Here is a 22,256-nt window from a genome sequence, read left to right as displayed (position 1 = left end):
CTTATTGCAACTCTAGCTAGTCAATTGTTGCAATTTCACGAAAAAGGCACATTGTAATTCTTTCGTATAGACCAGTAAAGGCTAGGATTTCTGTCTAATGTTTTTTTAGAGGCCTTAGGAATCATTGAAAATTTCAACTCTTCTTCCAGCTTCACCTTGTTCTGATTCAGTTGACATGGGAAAAGCTATGGAAAGAGTGTTTAATATAATCTGAACTCACCAGGTATCTATTATTTGGTATACATGAAGATCTGAGAAGTAGATTTGGATGGATAGAAAAAAATTATTGTGAATGTAGAACATAATTAGAAATTGCAGGAGTCATTTGACCAGAGAACAATCACAATGGATCAACTTTATCTCCCACACTCATGAGGACAAGTTTATGTTGGTAATAACATCAGCAACTGAGGAGTTAAAGTGTTATCACTGTGAAAAATGATTATAAAAAGAAATCTATGAAATGTTTAGAACACAACTTTCCAAGAGGCTTTAAATTTCATGTAACTGTTTTATTATTTGACATCTTGAGTGGATTACAGACTCTGTGTAAGTTTTACAGGCTGTTCAAAGTAACATTCTATTCCATCCTGGAATGAATACATCACCTTTTGATTCAGGCCCTTGTGACACACTTAATCAGACTTAGAGACAATCTGTGTTGGAGAGTGCTCTCCAGTTTGTGTATACCAGCTGCAGATCTGACAAGAAACAGTTACTCTCACGTGGTTGTTGCTGTTCAGTTGCTAAGCTGTGTCTGACTCTTTGTGACCCCATGGACTGCAGCACGCCAGGAATCCCGGTCCTTCACCATCTCCTGGAGATTGCTCAAACTGCTGTCCATTGAATTGGTGATGCCATCGAACCATCTCTTCCTCTGTCATCCCCTTCTCCATTTGCCTTCAGTCTTTCCCAGCATCATGGTCTTTTCCAGTGGGTTGGCTTTGCACATCAGGTGGCCAAAGGATGGGAGCTGTGGTTTCAGCATCAGTCCTTCCTATGAATATTCAGGACTGATTTCCTTTAGGATGGACTGGTTTGATCTCCTTGCAGTTCAAGGGACTCTCAAGAGTCTTCTCCAGCACCACAGTTCGAAAGCATCAGTTCTTCGGTGCTCTGCCTTCTTTGTGGTCCAACTCTCACATCCGTACATGACTCCTGCAAAACCCAGCAGCTTTTACTCTCACATATGGGACATCAAATTTGCTTTCACATATTGCCTGCTATGTTTAGACTCTCGGTTCATACTTCATGTAACCATGTAGTGTTGTATTTAAATCCAATTTGAAACAAAGCTTTAAGAATGTTTTGCCTACTAGTAGCGTTCTATTTTCACCAGCACCTCTTACCTTGGTGTGACATCTCCAAACCCAGAAATTCTTACATGTTGATATGAAGATCAATTTCATTTTAGCAGCCTTTGAACAGAGAAGTGACAAAATCAGGATGCCTATTTTATCAGATTTCTCCAGGCAGAAAATGGAAGCTTGTTGCTGTTCAGTCACTCAGTCGTGTCCAACTCTTTGCGACCCCATAGATTTCAGCACGCTGGGCTTCCCTGTCCTTCACCATCTCCCCGAGTTTGCTCAAACTCATGTCCATTAGGTCGGTGATGCCATCCAACCATCTCGTCCTCTGTCGTCCCCTCTTCTTCCACCCTCAGTCTTTCAAAAGGAAACTGTTAGAAGGCAGGGTTCATGCAGCTTATGGGCTCCTCGACTCAATCTTTTTGCAGGAATTTTCTGATGTAGTTTTTCAAGTGTGACCTTTCCTTCATATAATAACAAATAAACAGAATTAGAAGAAACTAATTTGAAAGGATGGATTGTTTCTACCCTGACAATCTGAACACAAAGGAACCAGTGGGAACCGCAAAGATCTGGGGGCCAGGCTTTTAAGAATATTTTAGGTTGGCAAATACTAACTAATATGCTTTCAATTTCAACAATTTTTATTCTGATAAAGAATACCCTTTTCTAGAAGGCTTCCAGTGTGGCTACCTCCTCCTGGAAGCCTTGGGTGATGGAATCAGGGCACTTTCTGTCTGTCTGTACAGGACCCTGGGCTCAACTCTAAGAAATCCCTGGATCTCCCCTGGATCCTGACCACCACTTGCCCAAAGACACTGGTAACGGTTTGGTTTTGCCTGTTGAAGTGTTTAATGACAAAGGTTCTTTCAGTTTCCTAATGTGGGTGACATGTGGAGCCCAGTGATGGTTTTTTCTTTAAGAAACTTACTTGCTAATTCCCACATGAGGGTGAGGCCCCTGTCCAACGATGAGAGACCCTGCATGTGTGTGATCTTTGCCTCCAGGGAGAGCAACCTTATGCTAGTTTAAACCTGACCACGTTCTGTCTACATGGTAGATTTAGACCTCCCTAAGTCTTGTCTAGGGGCTTCCCTGGTGGCTGAGATAGTAAAGAATCTGCATGCAGTGCAGGAGACCTGGGTTTGATCTCTGGATCGGGAAGATCCCTTGGAGAAGGGAATGGCAACCGACTCCAGTATTCTTGCCTGGAGAATCCCATGGACAGAGGAGGCTGGAGGGCTACCGTCCATGTGGTCACAAACAGTCAGACATGTCTGAATGACGAACACCTTGACTTTTCAATCCCGTCTGCACTGATTATGTTTAGACAAGACTGTGTGCTTTCTACAATGATTCCATGTCTTGCCTGTTGGAATAGTGTGAGAATATTGACACCGACCGTGTTCTGTGTGCACTAGGGTGTGGAGACCTGGGTGCAGACTGGGCCTGACCTCTGTCCTGGAAAACTCCGTGCCTGTGTCTGAATGTCAGTGCTCAGAGGCCTGGGGTCTGGAGCTGAGGTGGGCTCCTCTGGGTAACGTGCCCTCCTCTGAGTGGGGTTCCGTGGCCCTCGCAGGGGTCAGGGCTGCAGTAGAGCTCTTAGTCTTTCCTCCTGCCAGGTTCCCCTGCCCTGGGGCTCACGGAGACACCTCAGGTGGGCTACCTGGTAATTAGTCCCATTTTCCAGCACATTCAGTTTGAGTAGGAAGGCAGGTTCACCTGGTAAATTGATTCCAGGGTACTGGGATGAGGCAGAAAACCAACGGGCAGCAGGTGAGGTTCCTCCAGTGATCGCCTTCCTGTTGGCCGTCCTTGCTCAGCAGAGACCAGTCCTGCCCCTCGTCTCCTAGCCCCGTGCCTGGTGTGTTTTCTCAACACCTCAGTGGGAAAACGAAGGACCGAGCCTGCTGGAACCAAGGTAGTGTGTTCAACATTATCGTGACAGCTGTAAAAACAGTATCAGACAAAACAGAAGGGCGGGAGAGGAGGACTTCCCTGGGACAAGTGTGGGGAGAGGAGACCCTACGCTTCTTTCTACCATCCCAGGAGGTTCCAGGAACCCACTCGTTTCCGCCTTAGGGGCCCAGCCAGCAGAGACCTGGTGTCCTAACCAAGAGTCATGCGACCCCAGATGCAGGGGCTGGGGATTGTGTGGGTCTCACCCCATCCCCGTAGGTCCGAATCCCGTACTTGGAGACCCTGTGTCTGCTCCTGCCCCTCGGAGATTCCCAACATCTGAATTGAGGGTGTTGCCCTGATTAACCTGTGGTCCTTTTTCTTCTCTTCATCTTGGGACATTCACATGAGGTCAGGAACCTTTGAATGGGTTGCTGCTCTGTGTTCTGCTGAGTGAAAACCTTTGGTGGTGTCATATTAATGTCATAGCATATCGCATATCTAATCTATAGGGTCACCACTGTCTGGGGTTCCCCAGATGGATTTCAGGTAATTTAATTTTTATTTTCTATTGGAGTCAAGTTGACTTCCATTGTTTTGTTAGTTTTAGCGGTATAGGAGCTTAATTGGATTTTACATAGAAGGATATCTATTCTTTTTCCATTTTTTTCCCTCGTATTATAGATGATTACAGTCTGTTCAATAGAGTTCCCTGTTCTATTCCCTAGGTCCTATTTGATTATTAATTTGTTAGATATTAGTGTGTATAGTTAATCCTAAACTCTTAATTATCCCTTCTTTCTAACTTTCTTTTGATAATCAAGTTTGATTTTCTCAGGCTGTGAAGTCTGTTTTGTATATTAAGTCATTGGTATGAATTTATAGATTGCACCTGTAAGTGATATCTCACATATTTATCTTTCTCTCTGAGTTCCCTCACTTACTGTGATGATTTCTTAGTCCATCCATGCTGCTGACAGCATCCTTATTTCATTCTATTTTATTGTTGAGTAGTATTCCAGGGTATAGATGTACCCCCTAGTCTTCATTATTCTGTCAGTGGACCTTTTGGTGGATTCCATGTCTTGCCTATTGAAATAGTGCTGCCCTGAAAATCAAGGGACGTGTGTCATTTTGGATGGTGATTTTCTGTGGATCTGTGCTTCCCTTGTGGCTCAGCTGGTAAAGAATCCGCCTGCAGTGAGGGAGACTTGGGTTTGACCCCTGGGTTCGGAAGATCCCCTGGAGAAGAGAAAGGCTGCCCACTCCAGTGTTCTGGCCTAGTGAATTCCATGGACTGTATAGTCCATGGGGTTGCAAAAGGTCAGACACGACGGAGCTAATTTCCCTTCACTTTCTCTGGACTTAAGCCCACGAGTGGGATTGCAGGGTCATATGATACCTCTATGTCTTGTGTTTCTTGGAAGCTCCATACTGTTTTCCATAGTGGCTTCACCATTTACATTCTCAAAAAGCTTGTAGGAGGATTTCATTTTCTGTATATTCTTTGCAGATCTTTTATTTTATTTATTTATTTTATCTTTATTTTTTGTAGATCATTTTGATGATAGCCACTGTGACCAGCGTGAGGTGATACCTTATGGTAGTTTTGATTGGCATTGATTTAATAATGATTGGTGTGGAGTATCCTTCCATGTGCTTTTATTATTTTATACTTTGTGAGTACAATTTACCTCTTGAAAATGGCTTCTTTTGGAATTCTTTTCTGATGAAATACCTGGGACATTTCTTGAGGGCAGATGTCATATAAAGCCCTGTCAAGTTTGTGACTATTTAGAGCCCTTCAGCACCTGTTTTATGGCTTGTCTGCTCGCTCAGTGGTAAAAGAATCCACCTGCAATGCAGGAGACTTTCAGGAGGCCTGCGCTCAATCCCTGGGTTGGGAAGATCCCCTGGAGAAGAAAATGGCAAACCACTCCAGTATTCTTGCCTAGAGACTCCCATGGACAAAGGAGCCTGGCCGGCTACAGTCCATGGGGTTGCAAAGAGTCGGACACGACTGAGCAACTAAACAACAACAGCTGCACCAGTTTTGACATGTAAATCTTGGTCTGTACCAGTTAATTACGCCCCCACCCCCTGCCACCTTTCCATTTGGCCACCTTTCCATACGTTTCTGAGTCTGTGAAACTGTTTGCCTTTTGTAATGACGTTCATTTGTATCCATTTATAGATTCCACAGAAGTGATACTCTCTATTATCTGACTTTCCCTTTCTCAGTTATTTCACTTAGTTTGATCTCCTCTAGTTTCTTCCCTGTAACTTGAAATGGCATTATTTCACCCTTCTTTATGTCTGAGCAATATTGCATTGTGTATATGTGCCTCATTCTCTGTGTGCGTCTGTCTGTCCTTGCTCACTGAAGTCGCTCCCTTGTCTTGACTGTGGTACCCGGCGCTGCCGTGATCTGTGGAGTGCAGGTGTCTTTTAAAATTTTGCTTTTTTTTTTCTGGATCTCCTTCTAGATGTTGTATTTCTGGGTCACTGGGTACTTCTGTGTTTATTTTTTAAAAGAACTGCCATAATGTTCTCCCTAATTGGTGTACCGATTTACATTCCCATCAACAGTGTAGAAGGGTTTCTTTCTCTCCACACCCTCTGCAGAAATTATTGTTGTAGGTCTTTGATGTGGCTATTCTGACCAATGTGAGGTGATGCCTCATTCTACATTTGATTTGCCTTTCTCAAAGAACTAGTGATGCTGAGCATCTTTTCATGTGCTTTATGACCGTCTCTATGACTTCTTTAGAGAAACATTCATTGAGACCTTTGGCTGATATTTTTGTTGAGTTTTTTTTTTTCTTTAGCTGAGGTGTACTAATAATTTGTATGTGTTGGAGAGAAAGTTCTTGTGGAATCAACCCTGAATATTCATTGGAAGTGGAAGGACTGAAGCCGAAGCTCCAATCTTTTGGCCACCTGAGGCAAAGAGTCGACTCATTGGAAAAGACCCTGATGCTAGAGAAGATTGAGGATGGGAGGAGAAGGGGCAGCAGAGGATGAGATGGTTGGATGGCCTTACCCACTCGACAGACATGAGTTTGAGCAAACTCCCAGGGACAGTGAGGGACAGGGAAGCCTAGCATGCTGCAGTCCACGGGGTCACAAAGAGTCAGACGTGACTTAGCAACTGAACAACTACAAAAACCTGGATCTTCCTGAATATTAACTGCTTAGCAATTCAGCTGGCATTTAATATTCAGCTGCACAGTATGAAAAGACAAAAAGATATGACACTGAAAAATGAACTCCCCTAGTTGGTAGGTGCCCAATATGCTACTGGAGAAGAGTGAATAAATAAATCCAGAAGGAATGAAAAGGCTAAGTCAAAACAGAAACAGTTGTGGGTGTGTCTGGGGGTGGAAGTTAAGTCTGATGCTGTAAAGAGCAATATTGCATAGGAACCTGGAATGTTAGGTGTATGAATCCAGGTAAATTAGATGTGGTCAAGAAAGAGATGGCAAGAGTGAACATTAACATTTGAGGAATAAGTGAACTAAGATGGATGGGAATGAGTGAATTTAATTAAGATGACCATTATATCCACTACCGTGGGCAAGAATCCCTTAGAAGAAATGGAGTAGCCCTGATAGTCAACAAAAGAATGTGAAATGCAGTACTTGGCTACAGTCTCAAAAACAACAGAATGATCTCTGTTCATTTCCAAGGCAATTCATTCAATATCAAAGTAAACCAAGTCTATGCCCCAACCTCTAATACTGAAGAAGCTGAAATACCGAGTCTATGAAGACCTACAAGACCTCCCAGAACTAACACCAAAAAAAGATGTCCTTTTCATCATAGGGACTGGAATGCAAGTTTTCTATGAAATCTCTACTTTCCCCCCCCCCCTCAACTTTATGCCTTAGAAGGTAGAGCAGAGTGGTGAGCATCAGGTCCATGTGAGTTATTTATATCAGATACACTTTTCTGTGAATATAAGCAGGAAGATAGGAGATAAATTTTATGGATTGTCTCTTAGAGACAAAGATTTCTGTGCATACGTCGAAGGAAGGAATGAAGGAAGGAAGGCAGAGGATTTTCCTTGTGGGTTACTTGTTACGTATATTGATTTCTTGTCAATTTAGGTATGGACCTCCTAATGCATCCCATCCCTTCACTTCAATTTTTTTCTGGAACCCCTTGTTTGATTTGAATTCTCAGAGTCTCTTTCAGAATTGGAAATTTGTTGACTCGTACATCTTTTTTTTAGCTTACCTCATACACCATGTTCTACCTCTGCCTTAGTGTATGATCCTTCAAACTCCATCCCTGTGACTACCAGTGTCATAATTCCCTTGGAGGTGGTCTCTTGCAGATGGTCTCAGGAGTGTCTGAGAGGAGTGATTGCGTTGGACGTGTTGGCTGAGGAATTTCTGACTGGAGAAGGCCAGAGAGCAGGAGGCACGTGGGTGGATCTTGGGCTTCGGTTCTCCTGAAAGAGGAAGCTTTTGGTCAGGTAGCTGGTTTGCCATGGTAAGGCCTGCCCACTAATCATCTAAGTGTTGACAGCGCACGATTTGTCTCCCATCAAGTGTGTCTTTACAGTCCACTTTTCCATTCCATTCTTATTCTCTACATCTAGAGAAATCCAGGAAGCTTGTGTCAGGGGCCTTTTCTACATATCACCCAGACTAGGGACCTTCCAGCAGCATCAGAAGCAGCGTCTCTCCTGAGAGAGGTGGATCTGCAGGGACATTTCCCTGCGTGTAAGTATCTGAAAAGTCATGTTACAGTGGCCACAGGTACTTTACCCTACTGAGAGATAAGACTGATGACTTAAGTGGAATCTCCTGAGCAGCTCCCTGTGAGGGGAAAGGGTCTGTTAAGTAAGGGGTGCCTGGCCTGGAGCCCTCTGCATATGGGAGTCAGCACAGGGGGTGGTTAGAGCAGGTGTGAGTAAATCTCCAGTCTCCTTTCTTCTGAGTTCTAAGATGGAGAACAGAAGCTAAGAAAGGCTGATGGAGTCTGGAGAGTTAGTCCCTGTTTTATCAGAAAGTGTGAGATCTCCTACCTGTCCATCTATATACTTTGTTAAAACTTGTTTACATGTATTTTTCAAACTTTTACTTTTGTAATTTTATGTTTTAAGGTTACATTATGTATTTATTGGCCATGCTGCATGGTTTGTGGGATCTTAGTTCCCCGACCAGGAACGGAACCCCCGCCTCCTGCAGTGGCAGCGTGGAGTCTGAACCCCTTAACCGCCAGGAAGTCTCTTCTCCATACTTTGTTTCTTCTCCCTTTAACTACTGGTTCAGGAGACTGAGGCTCCACACTGACCACAGAGGCCCAGTTCACTGTAAGCTTCCTGAACTTCCCGTTAGTAGGTTTAACTTCCCAACCTTCTTACTTAGGAAATAGTTCACTGACACATCTACTCAGAAAATATATGTTACGGCGTTGACATGACACGTAAGGCATTGAGCAGAGGTCTGGGCATAAACACTAACAAAGCATGGTCCCTATCATCACAGCTGGATTTCCTGAACTACTTTTAGTTCAAAAAAGTGTCAGCACTTTTGCATTTAATGTAATGCTTTCAAACACTGTATGAGTTATGTATCCTTATCTTCACTTTACAGAGGAGCAATCAGGACCTCAGAAACTGTACAAGATTTTCCCAAGGCCCCATTGCTAACTTCGTGTCTCAGATCAGTCCAGCTTAAACCCAAGCCTACCCAAAGTCCACGCCACACACCTAGGCCATACTTATTAGCTTTTCTACAGGGATTAGAGGAATTAATTAGAGAAACTCCCCAAATTTTCTCTTACCGACTTTTTGTCTGGGGTGCTGTCCAGCTGTCCTTGTTTTTCTGGGAGGGGGCACAGGTTTCTGAGCCTGCTTGGAGCCACTTGTCTTCAGCAATTTTGCTGCTCCCAGCAATTCCTTCAAACTAGATTTCTTACTTAATGGTGCCTTGGACATTCCCTTCCACTTGAGTAAAAGATAACATGCATTTCTTTAGTTCTTTAGGACTTTATGAAGTGCTTTCACATGCATGACTTTAGTTAATACTTTGACAATTCTTGGAAATACATGGTGGAGGGGGGCTTCTGAACACAGGAGTGTAAAATAAGGACCTAAGTGGGTAGTGAAACAAAACTAGAATTCATATCTTAAGGTTCTTTCCCTTCAACTTTCTGCATAAAAGTGAGAGCAAGGCAGGGAGAATAGTTGGAGGTCAGGGAAAGAAGAGGGTAAGTGCTCATAGAGAAATCCGAGGGGTTTTCTATTAATTAGTGGACCTTTGATGGATGAGGAAGTATGGAAAATTACAGAGGGGACAAAACACATCTGGAAAATAAGGTGACAAAGGAGTGAGATTGAGAAGAGAAAAGATGATCGGCAGAAACACATTTAGACAATAAAGAAAATGAGCTGAAAGTTGCAGGTTGCCATGTCCTAGAGACAACGTTTGGAATTAAAGTAGCTGGCCTTATCAATTCTGCTTGAACAAGGCTGTATGACTAGCTGGTTCTCCTCAGTTTCCTGATCCATAAATTGGTATACATGCTAATTCTTAATGTTACAGTGGACATGAAATTTAATAACATTTCAACAAATCGTTGTGTGAGCTATTTAGTACAGTATGAATGTGAGCGTACATCCCTGCCATCAATTTATCCCTTCAACTGCCTCTATATTTGAAGTCTAGCTCACAGATACTATGTTTAGCATTCTTTGACCTTCTCACTGGTAGGTGAATGTTTAAATGTGGAGTCACTCATTCACAAAACATTCAGGGGGCCCTTGGAGGCTTTGAGCTGGGCCTGGTCTTCTGAGAATTAATGGGTATGGGCCAGGCTCTCACAGCTCACAACACTGGGCAGGCTAAACAAATGATCCCAAACAAGAGAGTTGCCTAATCAGAGCTCAGGGGCAGGACTTGTGACTTCCTCCTGCAAGAACGAGCATTTAAAGTGATGCCCAGATGATGAGTTTCTACTCAAAAGTGGGTAACCTATGTGAAAGTCCTTCAGTTATTTTCTTATTTGTTGCTTTTCAGTCATAAACCTGAGGCTTGTCAGGGTTGCGAGTTGTTTCCTCTTATTGGAGTGGGAGGCTCTGAGGTAGGGATCCTGTCGCCTTCATCATCCTGGACTGTCCACTCTACAAGCTGCCCAGCATGTCCTTAAGCTTCCCTTAGTCAGATGTCTTAGCATATCCCTCCCTAGCACAGCACAAAAGAACTGAGGTTGAAAACATCTCTCAGATGAATGATATAAAGATGTATGAATAAACTTCATAAAACTATGTAAGTTTTAATCATTTTGTAAGGAGTTTAGAAAAAGTGCTTTGGATTAGATTGCACTACCAGTGATACTGTGATCTCAGGCATATAATAAATCATTTTTTTTACCTCAGTTTTGTGATCGATAATGGTGATAGCTATATACCTACTTATAGGTACTGTAGGATTGTTTTAAGGTTTAAGTAAGTTTATTCACATAAAATGCTGAAAGTCTTAAATATTGTGAACATAATGAAACAATAGGACAGCCTACTATTGTTGCTGTTCTTACTAACTGTAAAGATGGTGATGATATCAGACACGGTGCTAAAGACTCAGGACAGAAAGGCAGCAGGTTCCAGGATCTCTGTGTTCTCTCCTGTCCTCACCTGTGACTGGATCCATGAGGAGGATATTTTGGCAACAGGATTTGGGAAATACTCACCTTCTGGAGTTTACTGTGCCCCACTCTGAAGGCCATCCTAGAAGGTTTACCTAAAAAATGATGAGAATCAGTGTTTTGGTTGGTAAATATTTCCAAACTCTGGGCATTCTAATTGAGGACACATAATTCTGAGCCAGAGAGTGACAAGGACAAGGATTACCAAAGGAGGAATGGAAAATGATTTCTGTATCATCAACTCCTATGCTTCCACTGGGAGCATTACATAATTTTCTTAAAATTAAAAAAAATATGTGAAACTTCATTGTGCCTCATCTGATGTCCATAAAGTATCTAATAAATTTACTAGCCTTTCATGACAAAAATACTCAACAAAGTAGAAATAGAAGGAAGTGACTGGAATATAAAGGTCATATATGAAAAGTCTACCTCTAACATCATAGTCATCAGTGAAAAGCTGAAAACTTCTCTAAGATCCAGAAAAAAAGGCAAGGATGCCCATTTTCAGCATTTCTATTCACCATAATGTTAGAAGTTCTAGCCAGGGCATTAGGTTAGAAAAGGAAACCAAAGGGTTCAATTTGGAAAGAAAGAAGTAAAATTATGTCTGTTCACAGAGGACATGATTTTATGTATAGAAAAATCTTTAAAATTCCACACACAAAAAAAACCTGCAGAGAAAGTTGCACGGTACAAAATCAACATTCAAATATCTTTCCATGCATGAACAATGACCATTCCAAAAAGGAAAATAAGAAAACAATCCTATTTATTTTTTATTTTTTTAAAACTATATTCAAGATCTAAGTTTAAATTTTTAAAAATATTTATTTTTATTTATTTATTTGTGCCAGGTCTTCGTGCAGCATGTGGGATCTAGTTCCCTGACCAGGGACTGAACCCAAGTTCTCTGCATTGGGAGTGTGGAGTCTTAGCCTCTGGACCACCAGAGAAGTTCCAATAATCTTATTTATAATAGCATCAAAAAGAATGAAATAATTGGGAGTAAACTTAAGGGGATGAGAGACTTATACATTGAAAACTACAAAAGTATTGCTGAAAGGAATCTGACACAAGTAAATAGAAAGGCATCTCATGTTTATGGATTTGGAGACTTAATATTATTAAGCTGTTCATACCACCCAAAGCAATTTAAAGATTCAATGCAATTCCTATTAAAATCCCAATGGAATTTTTTTCTGATACAGAAAATCTATCCTACAGTTAATACCGAATCTCAGAGGACCCCAAATAGGCAAAACAATCTTAGAAAGAACAGCAAAGCTGGAGGTCTCTGATTTCAGAACATATTACAAAAGCACAGGAACCAAAAGAGTGTAGTTTTGGCATAAAGTGTGTGCTTAGTCACTCAGTCATGGTGACTCTTTGTGACCTTTTGGACTGTAGTCCACCAGGCTCCTCTGTCCAGGGGATTTCTCAGGCAAGAATACTGGACGGGGTTGCCATTTCCGTCTCCAGGGGCTCTTCTTAACCCATGGATTGAACCTGCATCTCCTGTGTCTCCTGCATTGAAGGCAGATTCTTCACCTGCTGAGCCACTGAGGAAGCCCGTTGGCATAAAGACAGACATGTCAATCAGTGGAACAGAATAGACAGCCAGAAATAAACAGAAATCAAGCCAGGCTTCAACAATACGTGAACCGTGAACTTCCAGATGTTCAAGCTGGTTTTATTTATTTTTTATTTTATTTTATTTTTTTTATAAATTTATTTATTTTAGTTGGGGGCTAATTACTTTACAATATTGTAATAGTTTTTGCCATACATTGACATGAATCAGCCATGGGTTTACATGTGTTCCCCTTCCTGGACCCCCCACCCACCTCCCTCCCCATCCCATCCCTCTGGGTCATCCCATTGCCCCCGCCCTGAGCCCTTGTCTCATGCATTGAACATGGAATGGTGTTCTGTTTCACATATGATAATATACATGTTTCAATGCTATTCTCCCAGAACGTCCCACCCTGACCTTCTCCCTCAGAGTCCATAAAATTGTTCTATGCATCTGTGTCTCTTATTCTGTCTCGCATATAGGGTTATCGTTACCATCTTTCAAATTCCATATATATGCATTAGTATACTGTATTGTTGTTTTTCTTTCTGGCTTACTTCACTCTGTATAATGGGCTCCAGTTTCATCCATCTCAGTAGAACCGATTCAAATGTATTTTTTTTTAATGGCTGAGTAATATTCCATTGTGTATATGTACCACAGCTTCCTTATCCATTCGTCTGCTGATGGACATCTAGGTTGCTTCCATGTCCTGGCTATTGTAAACAGTGCTGCGATGAACATTGGGGTACACGCGTCTCTTTCAATTCTGGTTTCCTCGGTGTATATGCCCAGCAGTGGGATTGCTGGGTCATATGGCAGTTCTATTCCCAGTTTTTTTTTTTTTTTTTTTTTTTTTTTTTTTTTTTTTTTTTTTATTCCCAGTTTTTTAAGGAATCTCCACACTGTTCTCCATAGTGGCTGTACTAGTTTGCATTCCTACCAACAGTGTAAGAGGGTTCCCTTTTCTCCACACCCTCTCCAGCATTTATTGCTTGTAGACTTTTGGATAGCAGCCATTCTGACTGGTGTGAAATGATACCTCATTGTGGTTTTGATTTGCATTTCTCTAATAATGAGTGATGTTGAGCATCTTTTCATGTGTTTGTTAGCCATCTGTATTTCTTCTTTGGAGAAATGTCTGTTTAGCTCTTTGGCCCATTTTTTGATTGGGTCGTTTATTTTTCTGGAATTCAGCTGCAGAAGTTGCTTGTATATTTTTGAGATTAATTGTTTGTCTGTTGCTTCATTTGCTATTATTTTCTCCCATTCTGAAGGCTGTCTTTTCACCTTGCTTATAGTTTCCTTTGTTGTGCAAAAGCTTTTAATTTAGAAAAGGCAGAGGAACCAGAGATCAAATTGCCAACATCCGCTGGATCATTGAAAAAGCGAGAGAGTTCCAGAAAAACTTCTATTTCTGCTTTATTGACTATGCCAAAGCTTTTGACTCTGTGGATCACAATAAACTGTGGAAAATTCTGAAAGAGATGGGAATACCAGATATCTGACCTGCCTCTTGAGAAACCTGTATGCAGGTCAGGAAGCAACAGTTAGAACTGGACATGGAACAACAGACTGGTTCCAAATAGGAAAAGGAGTATGCCAAGGCTGTATATTGTCACCGTGCTTATTTAATTTATATGCAGAGTACATCATGAGAAACGCTGGGCTGGAAGAAAAACAAGCTGGAATCAAGATTGCTGGGAGAAATATCAATAACCTCAGATATGCAGATGACACCACCCTTATGGCAGAAAGCGAAGAAGAACTAAAGAGCCTCTTGGTGAAAGTGAAAGAGGAGAGTAAAACAGTTGGCTTAAAGCTCAACGTTCAGAAAACTAAGATCATGGCATCTGGTCCCATCACTTCATGGGAAATAGATGAGGAAACAGTAGAAACAGTGTCAGACTTTATTTTGGGGGGCTCCAAAATCACTGCTGATGGTAACTGCAGCCATGAAATTAAAAGACGCTTACTCCTTGGAAGGAAGGTTATGACCAACCTAGATAGCATATTTAAAAGCAGAGACATTACTTTGCCAACAAAGGTCCGTCTAGTCAAGGTTATGGTTTTTCCAGTGGTCATGTATGGATGTGAGAGTTGGACTATAAAGAAAGCCGAGCACCGCAGAATTGATGCTTTTGAACTGTGGTGTTGGAGAAGACTCTTGAGAGTCCCTTGGACTGCAAGGAGATCCAACCAGTCCATCCTAAAGGAGATCAGTCCTGGGTGTTCATTGGAAGGACTGATGTTGAAGCTGAAACTCCAATACTTTGGCCACCTCATGCAAAGAGTTGACTCATTGGAAAAGACCCTAATGCTGGGAAGGATTGAGGGTAGGAGGAGAAGGGGACGACAGAGGATGAGATGGTTGGATGGCATCACCGACTCGAAGGACATGGGTTTGGATAAACTCCGGGAGTTGGTAATGGACAGGGAGGCCTGGGGTGCTGTGATTCATGGGGTCGCAAAGAGTTGGACATGACTGAGAGACTGAACTGACTGACACTCTTGGATACATGGTCTAACGATCTTCATCAAGGGTGTCAAGACAATGGGGAAAGTTTAATCCCTATAACGAATGGTGCTGGGGAAACAAAATATCCATACGCAAAATAACGAAGATCTTACATCATGAAGAAAAATCAACTCAGAATGGATTAAAGACCTAAATGCAAGACTTGATAAGACTCTTAGAGGAAAACAAGGGTGAAGCTTCATGACACTGAATCAGCAATGATTTCTTAGATATGGTACCAAGTGCACAAGTATTAGTAATGAAGTAAAAATAGACAAAGGAGATTACATTAATCTTAAAACCTCTGTGCAGCAAAGGACACAGTGAACAGAGTGAAAAGGCCACCTACAGGATGGTAGAAAATATTTGTAAAATATGTATCTGATAAGGGGTTAATAAGCATACACCAATATGAAGCCTTCCTATAAGTCAGAAAGAGAACCTGATTGACCACGATGGAACCCCGATATCAAACTTCCATGCTCCAGCATTGTAAGAAAACAAATTTCTGTTGTTTAAGGCATGCAGTCTGTTTTGTTATGGCAGTCTGAGCTGACTAATACAGTGGGAGATGGAATTAAATAGACATTTCTTCAAAGAAGATACACAAATGGCCAACAAACATATGAAAAGATGCTCAATATTACTAATCAATAGGGAAATACAAATTGAAACCTTCTGTGATGGGCAATATGAATAAGAAGACAATAGCAAGTTTGGTAAGGATATGGAGAAATTATAACCCTTATACACTATTGTTGGAAATGTAAAATGTTGCAACCTTCATAGAAAACAGTATGGAGTTTCCTCAGAAAAGTAGAACTGCTGTATGATCTAGCACTCGAACTCGAGTATATTTCCATAAAAAATTGAAAACAAGATCTTCAATAAATAGTGTGCACATCTATGGTCTTTGCAGCATTATTCCCAGTTGGTGAGATGTGGAAGCAATCTAAATGTTCACCGGTGGATAAACAAAGATTATATATAAGATATATCTTATATCTGTTATATACACATGCACACAATGGGATGTTTTTAAGCCTTAAAAAAGAATTCTGTCATATGCTACATCAGGGATGGGTCTTGATGATATCCTAAGTAAAATGAATCAATCCAAAAAAGACAAATATTGCCTGATTCCACTTCTATGAGGTATCTAAATTAATCAAATCCATGGAAACAGAAAATATAATCATGGTTGCCAAGGGCTATGAGGAGGAAGGATTGGAGAATTGTTCCTCAGTGGGTTAGGGCTTCAGTCACATAAGATGGAAAAGTTCTACAGATTTGTTGTGTAGCAATGTGTATATATATCCCCGGTGGCTCAGCGGTAAAGAATCCGCCTGCAATGCAGGAGATGCAACAGACGCGGTTCGATCCCTGGGTTGGGAAGATCACCCGGAGTAGGAAATGGCAACCCATTCCAGTATTCTTGCCTGGAGAATCCCATGGACAGAGGAGCCTAGCGGGCTACAGTCCATGGGTACGCAAAGAGTTGGACACGACGGAGTGATTAACACTATGGCCACTAACACTAATGTGTACATAATTAGCAAGAGTGTACCATACACTCAGAAATTGTTAAGAAGGTAAATAAAGATGTGCAGAGGTATGGTGAACCGGGGCATATGTATTCCCTATGAAGAATCTCTCTTCATGTCAAAACCTTTGCAGACAACCAAATGTTTGTTTTTCATATCCCTTCCACTAGTTTTAATAACCTAAGGGAACAGAGGGACTTCCCGGGTGACACAGTGGATGAGAATCTGCCTGCCGATGCAGAGGGCACAGTGTCACAAACTACTGATCCTGCATGTGCTCTGCAATGAGAAGCCACTCACCGCAACCAGAGAAAGCCCGTGCACAGCCACGAAGATCCAGTGCAGCCAAAACTAAATAAATAATTTTTAAAAATCTGGGAGAACAGAAATTCATAGATGGAGAATTATAGAACTATCTAAATTGTTTTCTCCAGTCTAGCAAGATTAACTCTTCTAAACTGAGCATCAGAAGAGGAAGTGAGCTGCTCACTTCTATTGTATAATGAGTGCACTTCATTTTATTTACCTGATGCTGTCTCTGGTCAGTGAAATGTGGGAAAGATCAGGGAGAATAAATAGTTCTCTCAAACCCTTTCCCAGAATTAAAACAAAGAATTAGTTTCACCTTAGGCTAAGAAGATCATGTGTTGTGTTATATACATACATAAATAATGTATCTTGACATAATATGTTAATCATTTCCTCTTCTAAGAGATTTAATTCAATAACCAATTATGAGGTTAATATTAAATCTCTTTGGTGAATTTATTTCTAAGGTTTCTTTAACTGTCATTCATTAAGAATGTTTAGCAAAAACAATTCTTTTTAAAAAGGATGATAAATTTTAAACAAAACTTTTGAGAATTATACTGGAAAACCTATACATTCATCTTCATTCAGGCTTATGTCAATATTCAGCCACAACCACTATGGAATGCTGAAAATTATGTTTTCTGTGCTAGCGGCTGAGATGTAGTTTTCAGGAAGACACCTCTAAATCCTCCTGGCCCCTCACCTTGCTTCCTTGGTGTCCATTCTTCATCAGAATCCTCAGTGTCATCTACCTGGGGCAGTGTCATGACCTTCCTGCGGTGATGCATGAAAGCTGGTCGAGTGGCTCTGAAACCTGGAAAGAAGCAAAATATTTGTTCTAAGAAGGAGGAACAAAGCACAGAAGCAATGGAAAGTGTCACAAAGTCAGGGAAATCAGTAGGATGGGCTGGGAGAATCTAGAACAAGGCAAGAGGTGAGCTCTGTGCTGCAGGGTCAACCTCCCTTTGGTACAGAACAATAAAAATTTCCTCCAGGTTAGTCTCCACACAAAAGGCAACTGTGAGCAAATGAAGCCACCTAAGAGAGGGCCAAGTGAACACTGAGGGTGAAGACCTGTTTCATGTTTCCCAGGCTTACAGGCACCCAGCACTTCCTGTTACCTATAGCAATCAGTGCTTCGTAGTTCCTTTTCACATTCATATATCAGATTTTTTCCCATTCTCCCATCTCTTCCCATTCTTCCTTGGAGAAGTATACAGAGATGTCTTTGAAAGCATCTTTGGCCTAAGGAAAATAATAGATTTCATCAGTAATTTACTAATATAAGTCAGAACTTAGAGCTGGGCCTTTTCCTCCACCTTTTGTGCAGGGAGTAGCCTGAAGCTACTGGATGGTCTCTGTGAGGCAGGGATGAAGATTTTCCTTCCCAACTGTGTCCTGCTTAACTGAACAAACACTGAGCGTTTTCCTAACTCTCCCTGGACACAGAGCAGTTGATGATGCTAGTGTCCTGTTTTGTCCCACTCCACCCCACCATCGCAGACAAGACCAGGCATTCCCATCCTGTGTATGGTCACAGAGAAGTTCACTCAGCTGCCCAGGCAAGCAGTCTGTGGTCCTTCAGGGACCAGCGCCGTGTCCTTCCTATAGAGCTGGCTTAGAGCCCAGCTTTGCCGCCTCCGCCTCTCACCGTGGGCTTCCACTCTGTTCTCCCGGCATCTCCCTCAGTGCTCTCCTCTGGAGACCTGTTTGGCCTCATGGCCATTGGAGTGCTCAAGGCCAAGGTGCCTGTGGAAGAAGAAGGTGCTGAGATAGCCCAGACCACTGTCCAGAGCCTGGTCTGTCTTCCTTGAGTGGAGTGTCCAGGGCAGGAAGGTGAGGGGAGAGTCGGGGTGAGGGTATTGGTGGGATGGACGGACCCTGACCAGCTATGACAGACCAGCCTGATGTGAACTAGATTTGGTTTCTTTGGTTCTGCTACAGTTCAGCCCCTCCGAGGAAAGGCTCTGGGAGGGACGTGTCTGTGGGTGACGGAGGAGGTCCTGAGGAGACCTGGAAGCCCCTAACTGCTGGACTGGGGTCAGGCTGAAATCAGGGCTCTGTTTCAGTGCAGGAGAGGGAATATTTCTCCAAGAAGGGTTTTGAGGACCTCCGCCTGGGGACTCAGAAAAATCTGGGCATAACGTGGGTTCTACGTCTAAGGGACAGGTTACTTGGCTTGAGGAGAGCTGGGTCACACGGGCTGAAGGAACTGGGCTCTTCAGACAGAGGGGACTGGGGATCTTTTGGCTGATGTAGAATGCGCAGGGTGAGAGAACTTGGGATCTCTGAGGCTGAGGAAATCGGGGGTTTCTTATTAAGGTACTTTAGGTCTCCAACAGGCATGACAGTTGGGGTCTTGAGGAGGACGAGTTTTAAGAGCTCCCAGGCTGAGGTATTCAGGGTCTCTGAGGTTAAGGAAATTTGGTCTCTCTGCAGTGCTATTTTTAGGGTGCCTCAGGCTGAGGGGAACTGGGGTTACTCTAGGTATTTGAGGGTCGCAGCACTAGGGGATTCGGTGTTTCTGCGGGTGAAGGGACTTGTAGTCCCTGAACCTGATGAGATGCAAGCTTCCTTCAGATTAGGACTCAAATTCCTCAAAGCTGACGGGATTTGGGGCCTTCCACCCTGGAATTTGAAGCCGTCAGGCTAAAGGTTTATGAGGTTTGTTCAGGGTGTGTTCCCGACAGTCTACCAGCTGTCCTGAGGCGCTGCCCAACCCGGACTGGGGCGCGCTAGTAGCTCGGCGACGTCCAGTCCTCCCGCGCTGAGGCGAAGTGAAGGGCGAGCAGCCGGCCTGTACCCTGTCAGGCACGAGCGACCAATCTGCGTTGCGACCAAGGCAGTCTGGCCAATAGGCGCCGGGAGGGTGCGGAGCGCGATGGAGGCCCCACCCAACTGCTCGGGGATTGGCTACTCTGGGGGCGTGTCTGTCAAGAAGCCTCCAGCGCGCAGGCGCATCTTGGTCGTTTTCTTTGCTTGTTTTCAGGCAAGGCCTCTTACGCCTGGATCCTCAAGTGGGCGGGTTGTCCTCAGGCTTGATGTTTCCTTCCAGTGCCCTCAACTGGAATCTCGGCTCCCCCAGACTGTAGTCATGCTCCCGGACTTTCTTCTAGGCCCACTTGTGCCCTACCTTGTCAAATCCAGTTTTGGCAAGAACTCCATGTGATGAGTACAGCATTATTCAGGGGAAAAGGGTGCAATTAACTAAATTCTGATGAGACACAGGATAAACAACATATGGTCAAAGATTTAAACGCAAGGCATGGAATAAGTATGCTAGAAAAAACTTGGAGGATTTTAAACCTCAAAGTAGAAGTGGCACTGATGAGTCATCTGTATATTTAATGTAGATATTAAAAGCCTTCAGAAATGAGGTATAAATAAAAACTCAAAGCTTTGCAAGTGTTTTCTGTAAAACGGGGCATCGAACTGGAGGACAAAGGATCCATAGAGCTGAGTTTGCTTGACACCTACTGGCTTCACAAGATAAAACAGGGACGCTGTTTCTGGCCCTTAGCTAGTTTTGCTCACAGAAAAACAACGTGATTTCCATGTATTGGAAACAAGACAGCTGACTGTAGAATTAGTATCAAGTGGTGGTTTGGAGTCTGGACAGAGAAATGTTACCAGGAAAGTGAGTTTACCTCTTGGTGGGTGTTGAGCCAGAAGATACAACCCAGCCAAAGCTCATGGGAAGGAAAAGTGTATTACTTGCAGAACTATGGAGAACACCATGGATCTTTTCAGAGCAGTGTCTCTCTAAACTGCAAACTTGAGGAAGCTTTAATCTATGGGTACAGGCATGTTCAGGCTTTCATGGTGGCTCAGACGGTAAACAATCTGCCCATAGCAGAAGACCTGGGTTCAATCCCTAAGTGGGGTAGATCGCCAGAGGAGGGCATGGCAGTCCACTCCAGTATTCTTGCCTGGAGAATCCCATGGACAGAGGAGCCTGGTAGTCCATGGGGTTGCAAAGAGTCAGACACGAGTAAGTGACTAACATGTTAACTTGACAGGCGTGTTCACTAAGGGTCTTGGGCTGTGGCAGACTCCAGGCTTCAGTTGATTGAAGTCTTGACAGTTAGAACTAGTCACCATCAGCATCCCTTACATTCCAGCTGGTCTGGTATAGATATAGATATCTATTCTTGATATAGATATAGATAGCTATTCTTCTTCATATTCTTTCCACTAATCAGTTCAATTCAGTCGCTCAGTTGTGTCTGACTCTTTGTGATCCCATGGACTGCAATACCCCAGGCTTCCCTGTTCATCACTAACTCCCAGAGCTTACTCATGTCCATTGAATCGGTGATGCCATCCAACCATCTCATCCTCTGTCATCCTCTTCTCCTCCCACCTTCAATCTTTCCCAGCATCAAGGGTCTTTTCAAATAAGTCAGTTCTTCACATCAGGTGGTCAAAGTATTGGAGCTTCAGCTTCAGCATCAGTCCTTCCAATGAATATTCAGGACTGATTTCCTCTAGGATTGACTGGTTGGATCTCTTTGCGGTCCAAGGGACTCTCAAGAGTCTTCTCCAACACCACAGTTCAAAAGCATCAATTCTTTGCCACTCATCTTTCTTTATGGCCCAACTCTCACACCCATACATGACTACTGGAAAAACCATAGCTTTGACTAGATGGACCTTCGTTGGCAAAGTAATGTCCCTGCTTTTTAATATGCTGCCTAGGTTGGTCATAGCTTTTCTTTCAAGGAGCAAGAGTCTTTGAATTTCATGGCTTCAGTCACCATGTGCAGTGATTTTGGAGCCCAAGAAAATAAAGTCTGTTACTGTTTCAATTGTTTCCCCATCTATTTGCCATGAAGTGATGGAATTGAATGCCATGATCTTCGTTTTCTGAATGTTGAGATTTAAGTCGGCTTTTTAACTCTCCTCTTTCACTTTCATCAAGAGGCTCTTTAGTTCTGCTTCACTTTCTTCCATAAGGGTGGTGTCATCTGCAAATCTGAGGTTATTGATCTTTCTCCCGGCAATCTTGATTCCAGTTTGTGCTTCATTCAGCCTGGCATTTCGCATGATGTACTCTGCACATAAGTTATGTAAACACGGCAATGATATATAGCCTTGACGTACTCCTTTCTCAATTTAGAACCAGTCCGTTGTTCCATGTCTGGTTATAACTGTTGCTTCTTGACCTTCATACAGATTTCTCAGGAGGCAGGTAAGGTGGTCTGGTATTCCCATCTTTTGGGAATTTTCCAACAGTTTGTTGTGATCCACACAGTCAAAGGCTTTGGCATGGTCAATAAAGCTGAAGTCGGTGTTTTTCTCGACTCTCTTACTTTTTCTATGATCCAGTGGATGTTGGCAATTTGATCTCTGGTTCCTCTGCCTTTTCTAAATCCAGCTTGAACATCTGGAAGTTCTTGGTTCATGTATGTTGAAACCTCACTTGGAGAATTTTGAGCATTACT

At 42.8% G+C, this 22,256-nt stretch overlaps 1 long non-coding RNA gene across 1 annotated transcript; it reads right to left on the bottom strand.

The window, feature by feature from the left end:
• Positions 1–497: 497 nt before the first annotated feature.
• On the bottom strand, positions 498–19,683 carry LOC145520237 (uncharacterized). The gene is made up of 9 exons (XR_014064333.1): positions 19,508–19,683; positions 18,464–18,561; positions 17,934–18,057; positions 17,516–17,626; positions 10,908–10,957; positions 9,003–9,165; positions 7,446–7,662; positions 3,030–3,214; positions 498–1,771 (listed from the first exon to the last, which is right to left on the bottom strand). It is a non-coding gene; the product is annotated as an uncharacterized LOC145520237 (long non-coding RNA).
• Between the last annotated feature and the right edge of the window lie 2,573 nt (positions 19,684–22,256).

This window comes from Giraffa tippelskirchi, chromosome 9 (assembly GCF_054371585.1).
Source record: "Giraffa tippelskirchi isolate mGirTip1 chromosome 9, T2T-mGirTip1v1.2.pri, whole genome shotgun sequence".
In the NCBI taxonomy this organism is placed as follows: Eukaryota; Metazoa; Chordata; class Mammalia; order Artiodactyla; family Giraffidae; genus Giraffa; species Giraffa tippelskirchi.
The sequence above is the reverse complement of the archived record's forward strand: the minus strand, read 5'-3'. Positions and strand labels throughout refer to the sequence as shown.